We start from the raw sequence: 24,701 nt of genomic DNA, 5'->3' as shown, positions 1-24,701 counted from the left end.
AGATGCTTGCTCTGTCTTTCAAGGAGCTTTGGATACACACTGCCCTGGCCCAAAATATTTCTTTTATTTTCTATAATAATATTAAACTGTGCCAAAATTTCATTCAATGCAGGATATAAGAACAAACAAAACAAAACCAAAGAAACAAAAATGCTGGGCATTACCCTTCATTGGTCTTCATTCCTTACTCCTTGCATCCCACATTCAATTTATCAGCAAGCTATAAGACTTTTTTTCCCTAGAAACCATATTTCAAATCCATCCACTTCTCTTTGTTGCCACTGAAAACTCAATTATTCTGGATGCCATTATCTACCATTTAGATCACTGAAATAATACTTCTGTGTCTACACTTCCTCAAATTCTATTCAGTCTCCATATAGCAAATGCACATCTGATATGACATGCCTTTTATTAAATATTGAGTGTCTTCTTATATAACTCAGAATGAAGTACAAAGTATTTCACAGTTTCCCTGGTTCTAGCATATGTCCTCCAACACATCTCACACCATTTTCCTCTTATACAGTGTGCTTCAATCACATTACTCACATGTATTCTTCGAACATGGCAAACTCTTTCCCAAACACTAATTTTGTACTTATTATTCCCTCTGTTTGAAATATGCTGCTTTGCCAGCATATTTGGTCAATCAAACATACCTTGCCAACCTTCTGTATGATCTGAGCTTAATCTGCCAGCCTGGTGTTAAGATCTAAATGGAACTCAAAATGAAAGGAAAGACAACCAGTATGCTTAAGCCTTTCTAGAATCCTTGAAGGAAAGGCTGCGTGAAAGCCTTTGAGTTTTACTGGACATAATGCTACCGCCTGCATTTATCCTACATATTGATGAGGTCCTTGAGGATGCAGTAGTGCTCTTTACCAGGGGGACTCATGACGAAAAGATTACTCAGTTTTCCATAGAGGGTATATCTGAAAGAAAGTCATTGCCATTTATTTGCAAACTAAAGTTCACACACTAAAGTGGAATATTCCTGATTAGTTCAGAGGATGTTTTCAAGGTGAACCCTTTCAAGTTTGAACTGTTAGCACAGCGTATTCAGTGCCATGTCACTCAGCATCCACCTTATCTGAAGAAAAAGCAAAAGAGAACTCAATAGGCAGACCCACAGTAGTGGCAAGCAGTCAGAAGAGAAAAAAAGCTCCTCTCAGTAGGGACACTCGAGATTTCTGTCAGTGTTGAGATAACTGTTTAAACTACGCATGAGTACAAATCAAGTGAGTGCTAAACCAGGTACTACTGGTGTCTTTGAAAGGCCAGGCAAATGCCTGTGGTGGTGGTGGTGTTTTTGTTTTACTTCAGATGTCTACTTCAGGGTTCTGAAGACTGCATAACTGGATTTTCATGATTAGGTTAAATACTAGATTAATGTGGTCCAAGAAAATGTCGAGTGTATTTTGTGAGTTCAAGAGGAAAACTGAGAGACAAGTATGAAAAATGATCCTTCTCCTAAGAATTCAAAAATCTTGAATTATTCTTGTTACTCCCAAATCTGCTTCCAAATAGAAAGCTTCCAGTGGTTCTTTATTGAATATGTCAGTCAGTATGTACAGATGAAAAGATGTAATGGGACCAGTGTGAGGCATTTCTAGTTCATTCATACAGCGCAACAGAAAAGGCACTAGTAGATTCTCATCCTGTATGTTGGTATTTGGCAGAGTCCAAGACTTCCAGTGTGTCTCTGATGACAAGTAAATAATAGAGTAGAAATGTCAGCAATCTCACCCAATCAGGGGTAACCTTATTAGCTCAGAGGGCAGTGGTTCTGAAGCAGCATGATTTGAGCCATTAACATGTTCAGGAAGCCTTGTTGGCAGATATGCAGCTACAAAAGAAGAGGAAATTATTCCATTAGAATGGGAAGGCCCTATATAATTAAAAAAGTTAATTCTTACAATATTTTGTGTGAAATAGTACAAGCTGAATGAAACTGGAAGAACACAAGTTACATGCTGCCTAACACTCATGGAAGGCTCCTAGAGTGTGGGGAGCTAAGATCTGTTGGGCAACAGAGCCAGGATTTTCAAATACCGTGTCACGTGTTCTATTGTTTTGACTTTCCAGAACTGAGTTAAAGACCAGTTATTTAATTCAGTCCCAAATATCCACACGCCTGCTCTGACAAGCCTTATGACTGTCATATAAGTAGGACTGCATAATTTTAAAAGTTGAACTTCATAACTTACAAGTGTTATAGGGAAAGATATTATTATGTCTGACAACTATCCTTTTATTTGTGACACTTCATTTTTATTGTCACATTTCTCTGAATATAAAACATGTATGCTACTTTAATGAGCATTACATGCCAAAACCAAAAAAAAAAAAAAAGATAGCAAATAAATCACCGTAGAACTCTGTTATTTCCTTTATGAATGTAACAGAGACTGGAAGCCAATACTTGGTTCTCCTGGCCTTCTTGGACCCAAAGTTTAACTCTCACCACAAGAATGAGGGCAGAAATATAATGTGTCACTTAAAGACTAAGAGAAGCTATCTGTGTTCCCCTAGATGCATTTTGAGTCCTGGATCCCTGAGTCAGCTGACCACAGTCATACTTGTTGGATTGTCATTTCAGTGAACAGTGAACTGTTATTTTGCTAATTTAGTGACTTTTCCCTTTTTCACAGCAGTTAGGCTACACTGAAAAAGCAGGGAGGATGTAATGTTTGTTCTATCTCCTCAAGAACGGGTTGGTTGAAGGTAAGAAGTAAATGCTCCATGCTTGATGGGAAGTAGCATACACTGCCCCTAAATGTGCCACTTTGGCAAGTGGATCATTTTGAGCTGAAGATAATTAAGACCCAGGAGACCCAGGAAGAGGTTTTTGCCTCTCCCTCAACTGCCTAAAATAATTCAGGTAGGGGGTTTGGCCCAGGGAAAAGAGTTATTTTCAAAGATAACTTTTTTTTTTAATTTCTCTAAGACTAAACATCTGTTCTTCTTATCTTCCTGTGAATTGCCCTCCTCCTCTTTGAAGCCCCAGGTCCCTACCCCATTTTTTGGTTCAAGACAGCATATAAGCCTCAGTTGTTCACCTTTGAGTCTCATGTCTTTGGGACTTACATACACACAAAATTTGGGGGTTTTTTCCTGCTGATCTCTTATGTCAATTTGATTATTAGACCAGCCAACCTGATTGGGAAGAAGAGAAAAGATTTCTGTTCCTACATTCTGATTAAAAAAAAAAAGTTGTTTCTGTCTTGAAAAATTTTAGATACAAGTTATTGTTTTAAGTGACCCCATGGACTGTAGCCTGCCAGTCTCCTCTGCTCCTGGGATTCTCCAGACAAGAGTACTGGAATGGGTTACCATGCCCTCCTGCATGAATCATCTAGACCCAGGGATCGAATCTGCACCTCCTGCAGTTCCTGCCTTGTAGGCAGTTTCTTAACCACTAAGCTACCAGGCAAGCCCTAAAAGTCTATATTATTCTCTATACATGTTGATTTAGTTCCTGATGTTAGGATGTGGAAAGATCTGCAAAAGGTTTTGGTTGTGTGATTATGTGTCTGTGTGCTTATGTGAGCATTGGTTCATACCTCATTGACTGGTATTTTCACTTTGTCCCACTCAATATTTTTAGTTTAATATATATAGAAAATTGTAATCATATGAGCTCTGATTCACTGCCACTACCAAGCAATTAATACTAATTTCTAAAATCCTTATAACTACTAACTAAATATGATGGCTCATTCAAAGTTACCTTTCTTATCTGTAGTGTTACTTGGGAAGGAGATATATATATATATAATTATATACATACACACCCTCATTTTTGGATTTCCTTTCCATTTAGGTCACCACAGAGCATCAAGTAGAATTCCCTGTGCTATACAGTAGATTCTCTCATAGTATCAATAATGTATTTATGTCTGTCCCAATTTCCCAATTCATCCTACCATGCCCCTTTAGCCCTTGGGCTTCCCTGGTGGCTCAGCTGGTAAAGAATCTGCCTGCAATGCAGAAGACCCAAGTTTGATTCCTGGGTTGGGAAGATCTCCTGGAGAAGGAAATGGCAACCCACTCCAGTATTCCTGCCTGGAGAATCCCATGGACAGATGGGAACCTGGTGGGCTACAGTTCATGGGGTCACAAAGAATCAGACACGACTAAGTGACCAACACTTTCACTTCACTTTCATTCACACATTTGTTCTTTATATTTGTCTTTTGTTTCTTCTTTGCAAATAATATCATCTACATCATTTTTCTAGATTCCACATAATGTGTTAGAATATGATATTTATTTTTCTCTTTTTTACTTACCTCACTCTCTATGACAGTCTCTAGGTCCATCCATGTCTCTATAAATTCAATTTTGTTCCTTTTAATGGCTGAGTAATATTTCATTGTATATATGTACCACATCTTCTGCATAATTTCCTCTGTTGATGGACATTTAACTTGCTTTCATATCCTGGATATTGTAAATAATGATACAATGAATATCGGGGTGTATGTGTCTTTTTGAATTATGCTTTTCTCTGGATATATACACAGTAGTGGGATTGCTGGGTCATATAATAGTTCTATTTTTAGTTTTTTAAGGAACCTTCATACTGTTATCCATAGTGACTATATCAATTTACATTCCCCAAAACAGTGTAAGAGGGTTCCCTTTTCTCCACACCCTCTCTACAATTTATTGTTTGTAGATTTTTTGATAATGGCCATTCTGACTGATGTGAGTTGATACTTCATTGTAGTTTTGATTTGCACTTCTTTAATAATTAGTGATGTTGCGCATCTTTTCATTTGTTTGTTGCCCATCTATATGTCTTCCTTGAAAAAATGCCTATTTACGCCTTCTGCCTATTTTTTGATTGGGTTATTTGTTTATTTTTTTGACACTGATCTTCATGAGCTATTTGTATATTTGGAGAATTTGCTAAGCCAGGCACATATCCATATTCTAAGGTCACATTTCAGTAGTCAATTGCCAATATAAAAAAATACTATATGCCAAATACAATGTAAAGTTTAAATAAATATATCTGAAAATGAGTTTATTCACATGTCATATTTTCATCATGTCCTTTTTTCCAGTAAATGAATTATTTCTCTCTCAGGCCTTCAGTGTCAGGTGTGGGGCAAGACTGTTTCACAGCTCACACCCCTTAAATATCACTGGAAGAAGACTGGGAGGAAGGAGAATCATCCAACTTGGCATTTATGAATATTAATGTTAATACCACTGTTCCTCCCCATTCATCTTGAGTCTGAAGTAGGAGAAACTGTTTCCATAGAAACAAAGCTCTTGGACAGTCACTTTGTCACTTCTCCCCTGCTAAGTGAATCAAGTTTAAGTGGCACGAGCAGTCACCGTTTCATAAAAATTAACATCAGAAACATGGAATGCAAGAATAAAATGAATTATGTTAAAACTTTATATATTTTGAATTCTTATTAAGCAATAGTATATTGAGTTCTTAAAACGGTTTTACTAAACAGTTAAAAAACTGTTGTTTTTAAAATATTTTAAAAACACATATGATTCAAATAATTTAGTTGATAATTAGTGGAGAAAGCTGAAGATGGAAATTTGTTCCAATGTTCCCTTTTAACAATAAGTACTATATCAATCAGCACTCTGAAAATTAAAATTAAAATATTTTTAAAAAATATATAGTAGAGGGTGACTTAAATACTGATGTCAGCATGTGCCTGACAACGGGGAGAAAACAGAAAGTAGAGAGGAGAGAGGGCAGTGATTTTTGGTATTAGAAAGGTGGATTTTATATATAGGATTTACTGTTCTTTGTATCTTCAGGTGTGAGGATGAAAACCTTTTGTGTCAAGAAAGTAAGATACCTAGAGGCAACAGCCGTATTTGTAGGCATCTGTTTTTCCTCAAAGCTATGTGTCCTTGAATTCCCAATAATTGTACCTTGTCATCTGATTGAGTAATTATCATAACATGGGAGTTCTTTTTTTTTCCCCTCAGTTCCAATTCTCCTATTAATTGCCTTTGCACCAGCAATTCATACATTCAGTGTCATGTTTCCTGACTTTTCAGGTTTTAGTCTTGTCCTGGATTCTTTTAAAATTCTATTCTAGATCTAACATTTTAGCATGCCATGTTGAGCTCCAGTGATCTCAGCTTGGTAGATTATAGAATACTGAGGAGGGAGCAAGAGAAAGAGCTGATTTCCATTGATTGACCCAAGCAATGTTTTAATTGATCCTGTAATTTAACCATTTGCCACCCACAGATCACGAACATCCTAATATAAATTTCTAAGAAGGCTTTTACTGATAAGTGAGAAGTAATAATAATAACAAAAATAATAGCCATAGCAGAGGATCCCATTCATTTCTATAGGCCTTTGTCAAGGGCACCATGTTTAAGCGTTTTATATGCAGTAAAGCCCTTAATCCTCATGGAATTTCTCTGTGGCAAACATTGTTGTTATTCCCAGTTTACAGAAGATGAAATTCAGGCTTATTCCTGAAAAGTAGCAAAGATTATAACCTAATGTTTAAGAGGTTCAGAGTTTCAGAAAATAAGAATTTTGGGGACCCTCAAAGCTATTATATTAAACATATTGTCATAATAAAAATCTTTCTAAATAAAATTTCTTTACAGCTTCAGCTTCACCAATAATTCTGTTTCATTGGCCACAATCCACCATCCTCTTTTTTCTGATATACTCTTTGTGCTCAGGAAACGTTATGACTTTGTTCTGTTGTGCTGAATCTAGTTATTCTTAAGTTTTTCTATGCAAACTACATTTCTTGTTAAAGTTTCTAACCAGCGTTTTGTTTTGTTTTGTTTTGCTTCAATCTTATTGTATGTTATTCTTTCAGTCTCCCTTGTTTTATTTTTGAAAGTCTCAGCAAAATACTTATATAACCTCTGCTTCAGGCCTTTTCACAAATTATCAGGGTGCTAAAGGGTCCATTTTTCAAGTCTCCCTCTTGCCATCTCAGGAAAATTGCTTCAGTCCCCATTCAATATTTTGTGTAAGTCACAAACTTTCCTGAGAATTTCTGGAATTCCAAAGAAGCTTCTATTTTCATGGTGACCTCTGTTTTCTAATTTAGGCTTCTCAGTTTCTGGTTTGTTTACTGTTACTAAGCTCAGGTTTGGCTGCTTGCCACTTGAAAAGTCAATACATGGGAGGCAAGTACTAGTCGGAAAAGGAAAAGATGCTTTAATCAGGAAGCTGGCTACCTGGAGAAAAGGCAGATTTGTGTCCCAAAAATAACTCTGAAGATTTTGCTCAGCCATGAAATTTTTTAAAAGGGAAATGAAAGTGAAAGTGAAGTTGCTCAGTCGTGTCAGACTCTCTGGGACCCCATTGACTGTTCCCTACCAGGCTCCTCCATCCATGGGGTTCTCCAGGCAAGAGTACTGGAGTGTGTTGCCATTTCCTTCTCCAGGGGATCTTCCTGACCCAGGGATTGAACCCAGGTCTCCCCCATTGCAGGCAGACACTTTACTGTCTAAGCCACCAGGGAAGCCCAAAAGGGAAATAATCTCAGTTAATTATTAAGGTAGGAGGTCAGGTTCTTTTCATTTTTCCATCAGGTGCAGACCTGCTGAATTCTCCTGATCTTCCTTTGGAAGCTATCTTGCCCACATGGTCCACCTACAAATTTGGTAAGGGGGAAGTTGGCAGTAGAGAGTCAGTTGTTCTTTAAGTACCTAATTCTTCACTGTTACTCCTTTTAATCCAAGCAAGGAATCAACAGGTTAGGTAAAGTATTGTGTACATTCAATAGAGAAGAAGTCAGGAACTGGGTGGGTTAAATGTTCCCCAGTGGTCTCATTTTTTTTTTTTTTTTTTTTTTTTGGTAATTTAGGTCTGAGGAAAACAGAGATGAGCAAACAGAAAAGGAGAGACAATTGCTACTTATATTACTATCCTTAAATGCTTGACCACTCAGATTTTGTGAAGATTGGAGGCTGATTCGAGGATAGTGGTTAAATAGGGACTGACTGTAATGTTCAAAATAACTGAACATTACAAATCTATTTTATTCATTTAATGTTGCTATAGCACTTCTGGGGAAATATCACTGGCTATCTATGATTCTTAGCCTTACAGTAGGTTCCCATATTTTTAGATTCTTACCCAACACTGGTGCCTTTTAAAGTAAACTAACTTCTAATGGCAGCTGGAAATCTTCAGCTTCACTGTGGAGAGTGGATATATCAAGTTCATCTTCAGGAATGACTAAGAGCAATAGAAGAACTCGCACTTCAAACAGTATTGGGAACCCCATGGGGATTTTTAAACTTATCAGGGAATTTGATAAGAGAGTAGAAGAGAGGACGGAACAGGAATTCTCTCAAATCTGAGATTTGGAGGCTCCAGTTTAATACTTGTAGTGATGGGGGAAGTTGTTATTCACACACAAACTCTGACAAAACACATCAAACTGAACACTTAAAATTGGTGGAATTTGTTTTACGTAAATTATATATCAATGAAAATAACTTTTTAAATGGCATGCAAATAAAAACTTACATTATCTCAAAGCCAAATATGTTTGTCAGGTCCCTCCAGAGAAACAGAACCAGTAAGATATAAGAAATTGGCTCCTATGATAATCGAGGCTGTATGCAATCTTGCTATATGCACGCTGGAGACCCAGGAAGACTGAAGAGGTAGTTCAGCCTGAGTCTGAAGGCTGTATAAAAAGTAGTAAATCCCAGTCCAAAGGTTTGGAAAAATGAGATGTCCCAGCTCAGTGAGACAGGAAAAAATGGTAGAATTACTCTTTCCTCAGCTTTTTGTTCTATTTTAGCCCTCAAGGGTTGGATGCCGCTCAGTCACATTGAAGGGGATAGTTTAATTTACTGAGCCCACTAATTCATATGCTAATCCAAAAACACCCTCACAGATACAGAAATAAAGTATAATCTGAGCACTATCTGGCCAGCCAAGTTGACACATAAAACTAATCGCCACAAGTCCACCCTTTGACAATTTAGCACCTAGATACATCTCCTTAAGTCCTAGTTTATCTCCAAATAAAGACAATAACAAGGTCATAATTCTGCCTAGACTGATAAAACTATACTGCTTACAACTGAAAATTTATTCTTCCCCAGGAGACGAGGTAAAATCTTGAGTGATGCTTAATCTTCTCCTTGGTATCCCATAATTTAAAAGCTATTATGTAAAATTAACAGTGCTTAAATACTATGATAAAAATATATCTTGTGCCACATGATAAGGGATTAAGAAAAAAGCAGAAAGAAAACAAACACAGACAGAAACATAAACGTAGTCATTGCAAAATGTATAGGAAATGCTCATCGCAGTTATACCCCTGCCTGTAATTGATCACGCAGTCATAGCTGGTATTTTAACTAAATTTTTCCACTACTTATTCTGTATTCCTACTTATTCTGTATTCCCTTAACCCATGGCCATTTAAGTTGACACATAAAATTAACCATTATACTAAGATTGGAAAGGAAGTTGTCCAAATCCAACATGAATTACCCTATTGATTGAAAATAATGAATGGTAATTTCAAAGTCGTAAGAGAAATCATGGGGGGAAAAGAAATGAATCAATAAATTCTTCGTGTCTGCAAATTACAGCCACAACAGCTTGTTTAATTGACAATTAATAAGTGTTTTGCTTTGTTGAATGTCAATTTATTGTAGAAAGCTCTAAAAATTATAAACAAATCTTAAAAATCACTCATAAGGCACATTTCTGAGTTAATTCATATTCATATTTAAAGAATTTCTAGTTGTGTTTCTTATGATTAATTATACTATGTATTTTCTCTAGTATTATATTATAGTCATGTTAAGTAATATACATGTTTTTAAATGAAATTTTTCTATCTGTATAATATAATATCCATTTTGTAAATAAAATATTTTGACCATTCCTTTATTTTGATCATTGTGCCTTCATTTAAAAAATTATTATAAGATATGCTGCAATTAATATCATAACATATACATTTTTCCTATGTATCTGTTCAGTTCTTTAGGACTAGACTTTGAATTCTTGTACCAATAGCTATGAATTTTCCTTCAAGTACAGACTGTAGATTTCTAGAAAATTTTCCTACTTTAAATTCTCTGCTACACTGTATACAGCTGTTTAAACTATCACATTTTCAATTGTAATGACTATTAGACATTTTGTTTTTATATTCTTACTCTGATATCTTAGAATGATCAAAATTGTTTTTATTTCTTTTTTTTCATTTTCAGTTTTGAACTAGTTAAGAGTTTAAAACATATTTGTGTGTAATGATGAATATATCTGAATCTTAGAGCTTTAGTGGTCATTTTGTCTATTCTCCGATATAAGTATAGTCAGTCATCACTGGGTATTCTCAGGGAATTGGTTCCAGGACCCCCCCCCTCCAAGACACCAAACTATGTGGATGCTTAAGTCCCTTATATAAAATGATGTGCATGCATTCTAGTCGCTTCAATTGTGTCCAACTCTTTGTGATGCTATGGACTATAGGCCGCCAAACTCCTCTGTCCATGGAATTCTCCAGGCAAGAATACTGGAGTGGGTGGCTGTTGCTCTCCTCCAGGGGATATTCCTGACCTTTACATCTCCTGCATTGCTAGGTGCATTCTTTACCACTAGCACCACCTGGGACATTCCATAAAATGATGTAGTCCTCCATATTCACGGCTGGTTCAGTCTGTGGACGTGGGGCTCCCAAACATGGAGGACTGACTGTACACAATTCAAATTTGAAAAATCCTGGTGAAAGAGAGCTCATTACTTCCTATCATATAATAATGAAATGATGTAATTAGATCTGTAGCTATATCAAATTAGGAAAAGTCCCTAAGAAAAAAGCATACTTAGAAAAAGTGGAAACATCCGATTGAAGGTCACTGTCAGTGATGTGGGCCATCCTGTCCTTCCATGTGCAGATTCAATGTATGAAACAAATAGTCAAAATGATTAAATTAAGCATCTATAAAAATGGCATCAGGTTGAAAATAAGACAAAAAAATGGTAACTTGAGTTTAAAAGAGACTGTTGAAAGGGAAGTAAGATTTTTGGGGGCTCCAAAATCACTGCAGATGGTGATTGCAGCCATGAAATTAAAAGACGCTTACTCCTTGGAAGGAAAGTTATGACCAACCTAGATAGCATATTCAAAAGCAGAGACATTACTTTGCCAAAAAGGTCCATCTAGTCAAGGCTATGGTTTTTCCAGTGGTCATGTATGGATGTGAGAGTTGGACTGTGAAGAAAGCTGAGCACTGAAGAATTGATGCTTTTGAACTGTGGTGTTGGAAAACACTCTTAAGAGTCTCTTGGACTGCAAGGAGATCCAACCAGTCCATTCTAGAGGAAATCAGTCCTGGGTGTTCATTAGAAGGAATGATGCTAAAACTGAAACTCCAATACTTTGGCCACCTCATGCAAAGAGTTGACTCATTGGAAAAGACCCTGATGCTGGGAAAGATTGAAGGCAGGAGGAGAAGGGGACAATAGAGGATGAGATGGCTGTATGGCATCAGCGACTCGATGATGAACTCGATGAGTTCACTCGATGAGTGAACTCCAGGAGTTGGTGATGAACAGGGAGGCCTGGCGTGCTGCAATTCATGGGGTTGCAAAGAGTCGGACATGACTGAGCGACTGAGCTGAACTGAAGTTCATAAGGAAAACAAGTTAAACCATCTTTCTTGCTATTCTACAAAGGCATAGTGTTGAAGGAGGATGAGATCTCCCTATATTGTAGAAAAAGTGCAAACACGTTGGAACCAGGGAGTCCTAGGTTTAAATTCTGCTGTTTACTGCTCGTATGACTTAAATTTCTTTTAATATTGGTTTGTTTTTTTCAATAAAAGAAGAAAACATTTTGGGGGGACTACTAAAATTTAAAGGGATGACATACGTAATTATCACAGTGCCTGGCATATAATAACTGTTGAAAAAAATGTTAGATCTCATTTCTACCACTCTCGTCCATTCAGAAACATCAATTTTGTTTTGCAGGTATCTTCTAAAAAATATAGTATTCTAGGATTATCTATCCTGTTGCTCCCCACCTTTAAAATTACATTTTCTGACAGTTCTCAATGAAGGATTGCATCGGTTGTCTTTTGGATCTCCCTCCATAGCCTCTTACCCTTTTTTTTTTTTCTTATTTTTCCTGCTGAGAGTGATGTCTTGTCACTCCAGATTTCTCAAGAGGCCCTCTCTAATCACCTGTACCATGGATTAATTGTGTTTGTATTTTAAATTCGTTTTCAACATCTCTCTCTATGGGTTTTATCATCATGAAACACTGTATTTTAATCCAGTCTTCTTTCCTTGGATTATACCTCTTTGAAAGGCAAGAATTCAAGTTAATAAGCATTTGTAATGAGAACATTTTATTTGTCATTCTCAAATGTAAGTTCAGTGCTTTAGGAGACAGGCAAAATTAATTCAAGTACTAACAAATGACATATTGAAGAGTAATATGAAAATTCAAAAAAAGGAAAAGTATACTCATATTCACTATTTCACTTAACATAAGCCAAAACTGTAAAAGGCACATTCCCAGAGGAATATGTTCTCAATCAAAAATAAAGCATAAAATGAAAACTGAAACACCTATTTTTTTACTCAACATTGATTGCTTTTTGGATTTATCTTTCCAAAAAGAAAGTGACTGTTTAAGCTGACTCAAAATCATACTACTATGCACCCCGAATCACTGTTGCAGAAACAGACAAGAGGGTAGTTTGTGATTTTTTTAAGGTGAAAAAGTAGGTCTTTCTTTTGATGATGAATGAATACTGTAGTTAGTTTATGATGCTCAAAATCTTGTGAGAACAAAGTTTGAGCACTGGGAATTTCAGAACCACTGGATAATCAATGTTGCAGACGCCCTGTTGCTTATAAAAAAATAACTGCCATTACCACTGTAATTTAGTAAAGATTGTGGAAAGAAAGTCTGAGTATAAAAATAAATCTGAAGGATTACTGTTTGATCTTGCACGTAGAGAATCTAGGTAAAAGTGGCACAGAAACAAGAGCAGTTCATTTTGTACCCTTTTTGGAATCACAGGGTAGCCCAATAAATAAGGTTGAGATATGGTACCATGTTTCAAATCTAGGATGACTTAAAGAAAAAGTAAATAAATTTCATTTGTTTAAACAAGAGAGAAATCAAATCATTTGCTAAATAAAAATATCATTCAAGAGTGTTCTAAAATAATATAACTTATTTAAGAATTGTTAATAGAAACTCACATGTCTTTTCTCATTTTAAAATAAATTCACTCCAGTGGAATTCATTTGCAGAAATTATGTGTAGGGAGAATGCATTACTTTTCTATGGCTGCTATAATCTTAGAAATTTAAAACAACATAATTTATTAACTTATACTTCTGTAGCCTGGAAGTCTGATAGAGGTCTCATCAGGCTGAAATCTCTCTCAACAGGACTGCATTCTTTCCTAGTGGCTCTAAGGGAGAATCGATTTCCTTGTTCATTCAGATTTTGGCAGGATTCAATTCCATGTGATTGTAGGACCTCTTTTCCTTGTTGGTTGTCAGATAAAGGCTGTTCCCACCTTCTAGAGGCTGCCTATATCCGTGGACTCCTGATTCCCTTCCTTCATCTCGGGATGGTAACAGCAGGTTACGTCCCTCACATTTTGAATCCCTCCTGTCCCTGCTTCCATTGTCCCATCTCTCTGACTCACTCTTCTAACTTCCTGTTCCACTTCTAAGGACTCATACATTACATTGGGACCACTTGAATAATGCAAAATCACCCCCTATCTCAAGATGCTTAACATCTTTAAAATCTCTTTTAATAATTAAGATAATATATTTACAAGTTCTGGGGATTAGGGCATAGTTTTTGTTGTTGTTCTTTTTTTTTTTTTTTTTTAGAAGAGAGGGTTACTCCCCTTGCCTACCACAGAGAGATAAAAAGATACCTGAGGTTCTCCCTTGATGTTTTCCTAAATTGCTCAGTGGGCATTTCAGAAGTTTAATTGGTCACAGAATTTGAGGAGATAAGTCAGTGTTTGCAAATGATCTACTTGTGTGGTTCAGGGTGGTTGATATGCCTTAGAGTTTTGATATGAAATCAGTTTCTCTAGTATTTACTCTCAAAGCCATAGTTAGATTCATGTGGAGAGGGGTGTGGGAGTGGGAGGAGAGAGGTAGATGGATGATATGGCTCTTCCTAAAGCTCCCAATTTGGGATTTAACTTTTCTTTCTGAAAAATTCTCCATGAATGCCTGCATGCATGCTAAGTCACTTTGGTCATGTCTGCTTTTTACAACCTCATTGACTGTAGCTGCCAGACTCCTCTGTCCATGGGATTTCCCAGGCAAGAATACTGGAGTGGGTTGCCATGGCCTCCTCCAGGGGATCTTCCTGACCCAGGGATCAAACCTGCATCTCTTACTTCTCTTGTATTGTCAGGTGAGTTCTTTTACCACTAGTGTCCCCTGGGAAGCCCCAGGTTACTAGCTGAAACAAATTGGGAATAAAATTTCTTCAGATACAAATGACTAGTCTGTAAGTATGTTTATTTATATGTGTGCACTAAGTAGGTATGGAGGCTAATTGAATTTGACAACTTTAGATTCTGATATAATATTATTTGGTTAGAAAAATGAGTTTTGTTTTAAAAAGTTGAAAATAACTCCACTTTTGAACATGTGGCACTAGCTGAGAAGCAAATTACTTGTTTGACTATATTTGTCTCCAATATACAGCTTGATTCATTACATATGGATTGAATAACACTCTATCTACATTTGAATTAGAAATGAGTAGTTGTGTTGATATAGAACAACACAAAGGCTTTTTTCTTTTCTATTTTGTCTACTACAATTAGGTACTAAATAGTAATACATTATCAGCTGTTGAATCTGTTGGGAAAATAGTTTTTATAGGTATGTGTTAATAGGTACTCACTGGAGAAATTTTATATTTACTCTATAACAAACATAATTTTATTTATATAATGCATATTAAGGGGGAAAATTATTATTGAGTTGTGCCTAGTCGTGTCAAGAAAACCTGTAGTTGAAAAGTACTTATAGCAAAAAGTTAACACTGGTTTTAGAAAAAATCAGTATTTAAACTTCAACAGGGATTTGCAAACTGATATCTGAAATGAATTTTATTTCAACATTAATTTCAGCAAAAATAAATGTTACTCTTCAAGTGCTAGTGAGTAATAGAAGGCTGTAGTTATACCATGTACCTGTATCCTCCAAAATCTAAATTTCACAGGTGCTTTTTATGAATCATCTAATTGAAAAGGAAAAAAATAAATAAAAAGAAAAAAGTCATAAGAGACCTCCGAATACATTTTTTCCCTTGTATCTGAACAGTATACCAATTAGGTTTTGAGAACCATTATGCTAATACTAGTTAGTTATAGGATTCATTTTGAGATGTTCTCTTAGTGATTGAAAAAAATTAATCTCATTAAATAATTGAACTTCAAAGACAAAATGATAACCTAACTTTGGCATCTTTTTTAGGGATCAGAAGGAGAAGAGATTCTCAAAAAATATGGATCATTAACTTTCTCCCAAAGAAAGGAAAAGGGAAGAGAAAAGAATATGTCTAAGCTGCAATGCATATTAGAAATTACAATATGAAAAATTTGTTCAGAATAATTCCCTTCCACAGCTTCTTTGAAATAGTACATTGAATGGCTTCTCTGAAAATCAAGTTCAGGAAGTTTCTTGTAGTTGTTATACTAATAGAAAAGCCATTACTAGTTGATACTTAGAGACATGTTATCTGGAGAACCATTCTGTACTTAGCTGATTCTGCACCACTGGTTTGAGATCTTTGAGTTTTTCTGTGTTTTAAAATAACTGAACTCAAAGGACATTTAAGCTTAGTACAAACCAAAGTATAGACAGTGAAATATTAGGTTAATGTACTTATAATAGTTACTATAACCCCTATGATCTAGTTTTAGTTTTGCTTGATAAAACATAGATGAATTTGATAAATTTTTTTCATTCAGATAAAAATACTTATTTAGTTCATTTTGCCATTGTAATTTAATTTTGATATCTGTTGAGGCCATTATAATTAGAGGTAGTTCATACCTAAATGGACATTACTTACTTGTTAATGTAATGTACAATGTTGTTATTGTTAAGGGAAAAGTATATTTGAAATGAGTCTAAGTACCTTTTTATTTATTTATTTATTTTTCTTTTAAAATAAATGTTTTATACTTAAACATCCCCCCACCTCAGTGTAGGTTATAACCAAAGGAGTTGCACAAATATCAACACCAACTCAAGCATATATAAGAAACACTTTCCACTATCATAATAATTTAACTGTAAAGAGTATGCCTTTGTCTCTTTTCAGTTCAGTTCAGTCACTCAGTCCTGTCTGACTCTTTGTGACCCCATGAATCGCAGCACGCCAGGCCTCCCTGTCCATCACCATCTCCCAGAGTTCACTCAAACTCACGTCCATCGAGTTGGTGATGCCATCCAGCCATCTCATCCTCTGTCGTCCCCTTTTCCTCCTGCCCCCAATCCCTCCCAGCATCAGAGTCTTTTCCAATGAGTCAACTCTTCGCATGAGGTGGCCAAAGTACTCGAGTTTCAGCTTTAGCATCATTCCTTCCAAAGAAAACCCAGGGCTGATCTCTTTTAGACTTACATAAAAACAAAAAGAGGGTTTCCTGTTTCACATGTAAGGAGCTTAGTAGTCACTACACCTTCCTAACAGGTAAAAGTTGAACAGACTGAAAAATTAACAACTCTTCTTGGATTTATGAGTAGGAAGACCCAGGGCAAACTGCTGCCCCCACTACTGGAGGGACAAAGAGATGAGTAGATGGAATCACAGCTTATTAAAACAGAGACTCGCAAGCAGAAAACTGCCCTGGGAACCAATACTGAATTAGGAAAACCTGAATGGTAATTGACAAATGCTGGATGCTCCACGTGGACAATTCTGAGAGTTTTAAAATTCCAGGGGGCCTGGGCATACAGAGGCCCCACAATATTGTGAGATTTATCTCCAGGAATTTCATCAGGTTCCCACGGTAGATATCAGAGCGAGATTCTCTCTTGCTTCTGGCAGGGGGAGGAAAAAAAAAAGAACTGTTTTGAAATAGGCCAGAGTACTCTGTTATTCTTAACAAGGCCTGTTCTCAGTAGAAAGAAACTAGCTACCCTGAGCCTTACTTGCTGCCATAATGTTAGAGTCTGATTGACCTGGGGAAAGGGTAACAGCCAATTTCAGTCCACTGTAGCTACCCTGTGCTACCTAAGTGGGGAGAAAAAAAGGAGATACTTTTGTAAGTTCACAGTTTAGAGGCACAACCTTACTAAAAACTGAAACTTAGTTCTAGGACTATAAAATGCTTCCAGCCCCCCATACCTCTCCACCACATTTTAAAGGCCCATTTATTCTAGTTCCTTTTACTCAGTACATCATGTTTGGCTATCAAGAAAACAAAAATTGGAAAGCATGCTAAACAGGAAAAAAAAATAATAATTGGAAGAGAGAGTAAAGGTTAGAACCAAGCATGGCAGGGATATTGGAATGTCAAACCAGGAATTTAAAACAATTATGATTAATATGCTAACTGCTCTAATGAATAAAGTAGACAACATGCAAGAACAGATGGGCAACGAAAGCAGAGGGATAGAAGTCCTAAGGAAGTCCTAAGAAAGAACCAAAAATAAATGCTTAAGGTCCAAAAAAAAAGAAAAAAAAAAAAACTAACAGAAATGAAGAATGCCTTTGATAGGTTTATTAATAGACTACAAAAAACTGGGGAAAGTTATTTGTAGTCTATTTGCCTGAGATTAAGGATATAGAAATAGAAATTAAAAACTAGAAGAGGAGAAAAACAACTAAAGGTTATTTTTTTTTTAAAAAAAAGCAGACTATTCAAGGACTCTAAGACAACTGACATATACAAGTATGAACACCATAAGGAAAAGAAATTGAGCAACAAATAGAGGAAATACTTGAAACAATAATAACTCATAATTTCTTGAAATTAATGTCAGACAGACATGAAATCACAGATCCAGGAAGCTCAGAGTACACCAAGAAGGATAAATGCCCCCAGAACTATACCTAGGCAAATGATTAACAAACTACAAAAAAAAAAAAAAAAAAAAAAAAAAAAAACACATCAAACATAAAGAAAAAGTTCTGAAAGAAGCCAGAGTGAAAACACACCTTACCTACAGAGGAACAAAGAAAAGAATTACATTAGACTTTTCCTTAGAAACTACAAGCACAAAAAGAGTGGAGTGAAATATTTAAAGTGTTGAGAGAAAATAAGCACCAACTTATAATTGAGTACCCTCCAAAGTGATCTCTAAAGAGTAAAGGAGAAATTAACTTTCTCAGACAAGCAAAAGTTGGGGGAATTTGTTGCCAGTAGACCTGCCCTGCCAGAAATGTTAAAAGAAGTTCTTGAGAGAAAAAAAATTATATGCATATATATATATATATATATATATATATATATATGTTAGAAACTTGGGTCTACATCAAATAAAAGCTTCAAAGAAGCAATGAGTGAAGGTGAAATAACTTTTATTTTTCTTATTCAGATAGTAGTTTATTCCAGATAATAATGCTGATAATGTATTCAATTGTGTATGCTTAAGAATATATCTTATATATATGTATAAGTGAAAAGAATGACAGCAATGATACAAGGGATGGGAGATAGTGAGTTAGGAATTAAGAATTAACATTAATAGGAATTAATATTATTATTAATATTTTATATGATAGATTCCTTAGGATTTTGTAGATTAAAATTTTTTGAACAGAGAACATTTTCTTTCTTTTCAGTCGATATGAATTTTTTTTCTTTGCTGGACAACTATAGCCACTAGTAAAATGTTAAATAAATGTATTGAGAGTGACATCCATGCTTTGTTTCCATTCTCAGAGAAAAAACATTGAAAAATTAATCTTTGAGCATAATATTATTTGTGTGCTTTTCATAGATGCTATTAATCAATCAGGCTGAAGAAATTTCCCTCTGCTCCTAATTTTGAGTTTTCACCATGAACAAGTTTTGAAGTGTGTCACATCCTTTTTCAGGCATATTGAAGCATATATTTAGTTTTATCTGTTATTCTGTAAATAAAGTAATTAGATTGTTTGATTTTTTTAAAGATGTGTTTACTTATTTAATTTACTTCTGACTGCTGGCTCTTCATTGCTGTGTGGGCTTTCTCTACTTGGGGGATCAAGGGCTACTCTTGCTTGTATTCCGCAGGCTTCTCATTGTGGTGGCTTCTCTTGCTGTGGGCGCAGGCTCTACAGCACTTCGGCTTCAGTAGTTGTGGTGCATGGGCTCAGTAGTTATGGCGCACAGGCTTAGTTGCTGTGCTGCATGAGGGATCTACCCAGATGAGAGATCAAACCCACGTCCCCTGCATTGGCAGGCAAATTTTTAACCACTAGATTACCAGAGAAACCCAGATTGCTTGATTTTTAAGTGTTAAGCCAATCCTTATTTCCTGGAATAATTTCGTTTGCTATGATATATTATCATTTTATTTTAATTGTTGGTTTTGTTCTATTGATATTTTGTTAATGACATTTCCATGTATGCTCAAAAGTAATGAAAGGTGTAATTGTTTTTTTCTTTTAATATCTTTGGCAGGATTTGGTACCAGGCCTCTATGGCCTTCTATAATGAACTTGAGTGACTTTGGCTTTGTGGTTTTATGACAGAATTTCTAAGGTATTTATTATTTCTGCCTTAAATAATAGATATAACCAATGAATCCCTTTAAAATTGCAATGTTCTTTAGAGGATATATATCTTTATTCACATACAATTCATTTAACAGAAGAAAGGCTATTAAGGTTTTCTATTTCTGGCATGTCAATTTTGATTAATTATACATTTTAAATAATTTCTTCAATTTTTGTCTAAGTTGACAACTTTATTGGCATTATTATTTGTAATATTTACCCATATTCATCTTAGTTTGGTAGATTCTGTAGTGACATTTTTCCTTGTTATTGATAATTTTTTTCTTAATAATGTTCTTATGGTTTCATGAATTTTATTTGAATTTCAAAGAACTAAAGTTTGGGACTTTAAACATTTGCATTGCCGGACACTTTCTATTTAACTGGGTTTTTCTCATCTTTATTATTTTTTCCCTTTTATCACATTGAGTTTAATGTATTTTTCATTATTTAGATGAAACTTGTCTTCTTTCCTAAAAATTATATGCAAAGCTATAAATTTTCCTCCTAAATCATTTTTTGCCTTCATCTCACAAATTTTGATGTGTTGTCCTTTCATTATTATTATTCACTTGCAGATGGTTTTCTGTTTTTTCCTTGTCTCTTGAATAGCTTAGATATTAGTTTCTGAATAAATAGTTGTATATTTTCTAGATACTTTTATTGACCTGTAATTTAATTCCATTTTGGCTGGAGAATATATGCCTTAAGAGTTCAGACTTTTAAAGGGTATTGAGATTCATTTTCTGATTCAGCATGTTTTTAATCTTCATAAAAACTTTTTGTGCAGTTGGTGACAGGCTGATGTAAATGACAATGCTCGTTACTGCATACCATTCTGTTGTATATGAAAGTTATATTTCCTAAGGGATTCTCATTGCAACATCTGTTTTAAATACCTTAGCATTTTGAAGCAGTGTGTGTATTCTCTCTCATGCCCAAGTAGGTATCAGTATGTCTGACCTGATCTCTAGATATTTTATAACATATAGTTCTTTTTTATGCTCACATTTTGTTTTACTCCAATCTCATAATATTTTCTGAGACTCATGTTGATGCAGCTTCATTTTTATGCAGCTCACTTGTGAGTGATTAATATCAAGTTTGTCTAGTCAAAAAAATTGCTCTCAGAAGACAGTATTAATAATCATAACAACATCAAAACACACTGCATAAAAACACTTTGATGAGATATTGAGTCAGATAGCACAACTCTTAAATTTAAGCCATGGTGATCTTGATCTGCAATTTCAAAAATCTAAGTCTTGTACTAATAATGACTTTGGCTGGCATAACAGACTGCTGTTGGTAATCACTTATATCTATGTTCCTTTACAATTCCAATCTTCTCTTGCAGTTAAATTGATCAGGTGACTAATTTTGGCCAGTAGAATGTGAGCAGAAGAGACCTTGTAGCTAAATTAGTTAATTATCTGGCTTGCCTTCTCCACTCTTTTCCTCTTCTTTCTGGAAAGATGTGACAGGGTAACTCAGAGGATACAACACAGCCAACTATCAGCGGACACAGCCTGTGTAACCCACATACAATCATGACATCAACAAGACATAGACTTCTTTCCTGTTAGAGCAATGAGACCACTTGTAATATATTAATAGTTCAATTCAGGTTTGGAGGGTGTTTTATTACATGGAATCTGTAAATGTCCTTAATTCTATAATGCTAACTGCTGCAGTTAAAAGAAAATATAACAGATAAGCTTGTAAAGAATATTTTCATTTTTTTTTTCTGAAAGCAAAACATAAAACAAGTGTTAGAAGAAAGATAAGAGAATGTATTTTCAAATTGGAATATGGGCTTCTTCATATATAAAGCACAAAACCAAAGGCCATAAAATAAATGTTTGATAAATCGACTACATTATAAGCCACAATTCTTTGTGACAGATGATGCCACAGAAGTTTTTGAAAAGTGACAAATGTGTTAAAAATATTGACAACTTATTTAAGACAGAAAAAATTAGGATCAAGAATGAAAAAAAAATCAATAAGAAAAAATGAACAATCTCACAAAAATGAACAGAGGATATGAACTGGCAATTCACAGAAAAGGAAATACAAATGGCCAGAAATCATGTTTAGAAAGATGTTTCATCATATTGAAAAAGATGTCACATTTCCCTAGTAATTTGAAGACTAACTGCAAAGTAAATTATACTATTTTTCACTTATTAGTTCAGCAAAAGTTTTCAAGTTAGAGTATAACAAGTGTTGGCAGGATTGGGGTAATAGATTCACACATTATGAGAGGAATGTAAAATGTATATGAAATGTATATAAAATGCCATTTTTTGAAGGGTAATTGGGCAGGACCAAAAGAAAAAAATTCACACCCTATATAACATGACATTTCCACATCTTTGCTTCTACCTTGGAGAAACATTGGCTCACAGTCCAAGGGAGATTGCACACTTTTGACTGCAGCATTACCTATAAGTAAAACCTGAAAATAATCTAAGACCATCAAACAAAATGTGATTGAATAAACTATATTAAATCCATGCTATGCAATATAACACAATAGTGCTGTAAAAGAATGCTACATATAAAAGAATGAAATTGGAGCATTCTCTAACACCACACACACACACAAAAAAAACTCAAAATGGATTAAAGACTTACTTGTAAGACTGGATACTATAAAATTCTTAGAGGAAAACATGGGCAGGTCATTCTTTGATATAAATCACAGGAATATATTTTTGAATCCATCTCCTAAAATAATGGAAATGAAAATAAAAATAAACAAATGGGATCTAATTAAACTTAAAAGCTTTTGCACAGCAAAGGAATCCATAATCAAAATGAAAAGACAACCTATGGACTGGGAGAAAATATTTGCAAATAATGCTGCTGACAAGGGATTAATCTTCAAAATATACGAACAGCCCATGTAGCTTAATATCAGTAAATAAAGGTAATATATTTTTGAAATGTATTGGATATAATATGTATTCAATAACTATAAAGAATGCTTACCATTTTATATGCTCAAAAACTGAGGCTTTGATTTTATAAATCACAATGGCTAAGAGATAGTGTACTCTCACTAGATGATATCAATTATATTACCCTCTCAATTCTGTAAAATGAAAATTTTACATATTCAACTAATTTGTTCCCACTTGCATACCTAATAAGATTGGACTACAAAATTAAACGCAAGTCTTAACTTAAAATCAATGGTTTTAACATTACAGTCAAACAACTCGGTCTTTTCAGCCTTTCTGTATTCTTTTAAATAGACCTGGGTTTCAGTTAAGCCAAGTGGAATCAGGCTAATTTTCCTAACATGTGCTATCTAACCTATCAATCTTTATAACTAGAAACAAAGTAATTAGCCTCTAATTAAAATAAATAAATTTAATTAAAAAAAGAACATTTTAAAAGAACTGGGAAACCAATGATTTTATTTCATTTTCAATTCTCTCAGAAGTGTAGTTTTATTGTAAGACATTAATTGTGAATGAATTTGTACATTAAAATTTATCTGTTGATATATAATTTGATGGATGAACAAGTAGATAACATGCAAAGTGTTAGGAGGTAGCTTTGATAAATGCATATTCCATAAGGAGTCTTTGGAGTTGAGGAATCTCTCACCTCTAAAATCACATAACACAGATGGCCATCTATTTACTGTTATTGAAGACCTTATTTAGCTAGGAACTTCCTTACCACAATGTCAAAAATAAGAGCATCTTAGAGAAGACTCATCTTGCCCTCCATCTTCAACCTGATGCATGTGTCCCCAAGGAGTTAAAGAATTTATTGCAATAAAATTTTTATAAACAGAGTAAAATGAATATCTCAGCAAATTTTCCAAATTAGTGATTCTCAAAGTGTCCCTGGCATCATCATCACGTGTGAACTTGTTAGAAATGCAAATTCCTGGGCCGCATCCAGATCTCATGAATTACAGACTCTGTAATTGGTGAGATGGGTCCACTAATTGGTGTTGTAACAACCCTCCAGTTGATTCTAATGCATCTAACATTTGTAAGCCTTTTCTCTAAATCAGCACTGTCCACTACAGTAGACACTAGTCTGAGTATTGAATATTTGAAATGTGGCTTGTCCTTTGGGGATGTGCTGTAAAGTGTAATTACTTTGCAAACAAAGGTCCGTCTAGTCAAGGCTATGGTTTTTCCAGTGGTCATGTATGGATGTGAGAGTTGGACTGTGAAGAAAGCTGAGTGCCGAAGAATTGATGCTTTTGAACCGTGGTGTTGGAGAAGACTCGAGAGTCCCTTGGACTGCAAGGAGATCCAACCAGTCCATTCGGAAGGAGATCAGCCCTGGGATTTCTTTGGAAGGAATGATGCTAAAGCTGAAACTCCAGTACTTTGGCCACCTCATGCAAAGAGTTGACTCATTGGAAAAGACTCTGATGCTGGGAGGGATTGGGGGCAGGAGGAGAAGGGGACGACAGAGGATGAGATGGCTGGATGGCATCACCAACTCGATGGACGTGAGTTTGAGTGAACTCTGGGAGATGGTGATGGACAGGGAGGCCTGGAGTGCTGCGGTTCATGGGGTCACAGAGTCGGACACGACTGAGCAACTGAACTGAACTGTAAAGTGTAATATGTGTATATAAGATTTGGATAATGGAAACTATTTCATTAATAAATGTTAACATGATTAAATGTCATATTTTGGACACAGCGGGGTTAAAAGGAATACAAACTCTCTGCCTTATGATGGTTCAACCTACAATTTTTTGACTTTATGATGGTAGGAAAGCAGTATGTCTTAGAAACCATACTTTTGAATTATAATCTTTACTTCTCCTAGTTAGATATGGTACAGTACTTTCTCATGATGCTGGGCAACAGAAGAAGTCACAGCTCCCTGTGTGATCATGAGGGAAAGCAACCAATACACATACAAACATTCTGTATTCATGCAACCATTTGGTTTTTCACTTTCAGTATGCTGCTGCTGCTGCTAAGT

General features: G+C 35.3%; 1 long non-coding RNA gene across 1 annotated transcript; it reads right to left on the bottom strand.

Annotated features, from left to right (window-relative positions):
* Positions 1-19,525: 19,525 nt before the first annotated feature.
* LOC123331793 lies at positions 19,526-22,967 on the bottom strand. The gene is made up of 3 exons (XR_006548569.2): positions 22,725-22,967; positions 22,368-22,460; positions 19,526-21,194 (listed from the first exon to the last, which is right to left on the bottom strand). It is a non-coding gene; the product is annotated as an uncharacterized LOC123331793 (long non-coding RNA).
* Positions 22,968-24,701: the final 1,734 nt, after the last annotated feature.

Source organism: Bubalus bubalis, chromosome X (assembly GCF_019923935.1).
Source record: "Bubalus bubalis isolate 160015118507 breed Murrah chromosome X, NDDB_SH_1, whole genome shotgun sequence".
Taxonomy (NCBI): Eukaryota; Metazoa; Chordata; class Mammalia; order Artiodactyla; family Bovidae; genus Bubalus; species Bubalus bubalis.
The sequence above is the reverse complement of the archived record's forward strand: the minus strand, read 5'-3'. Positions and strand labels throughout refer to the sequence as shown.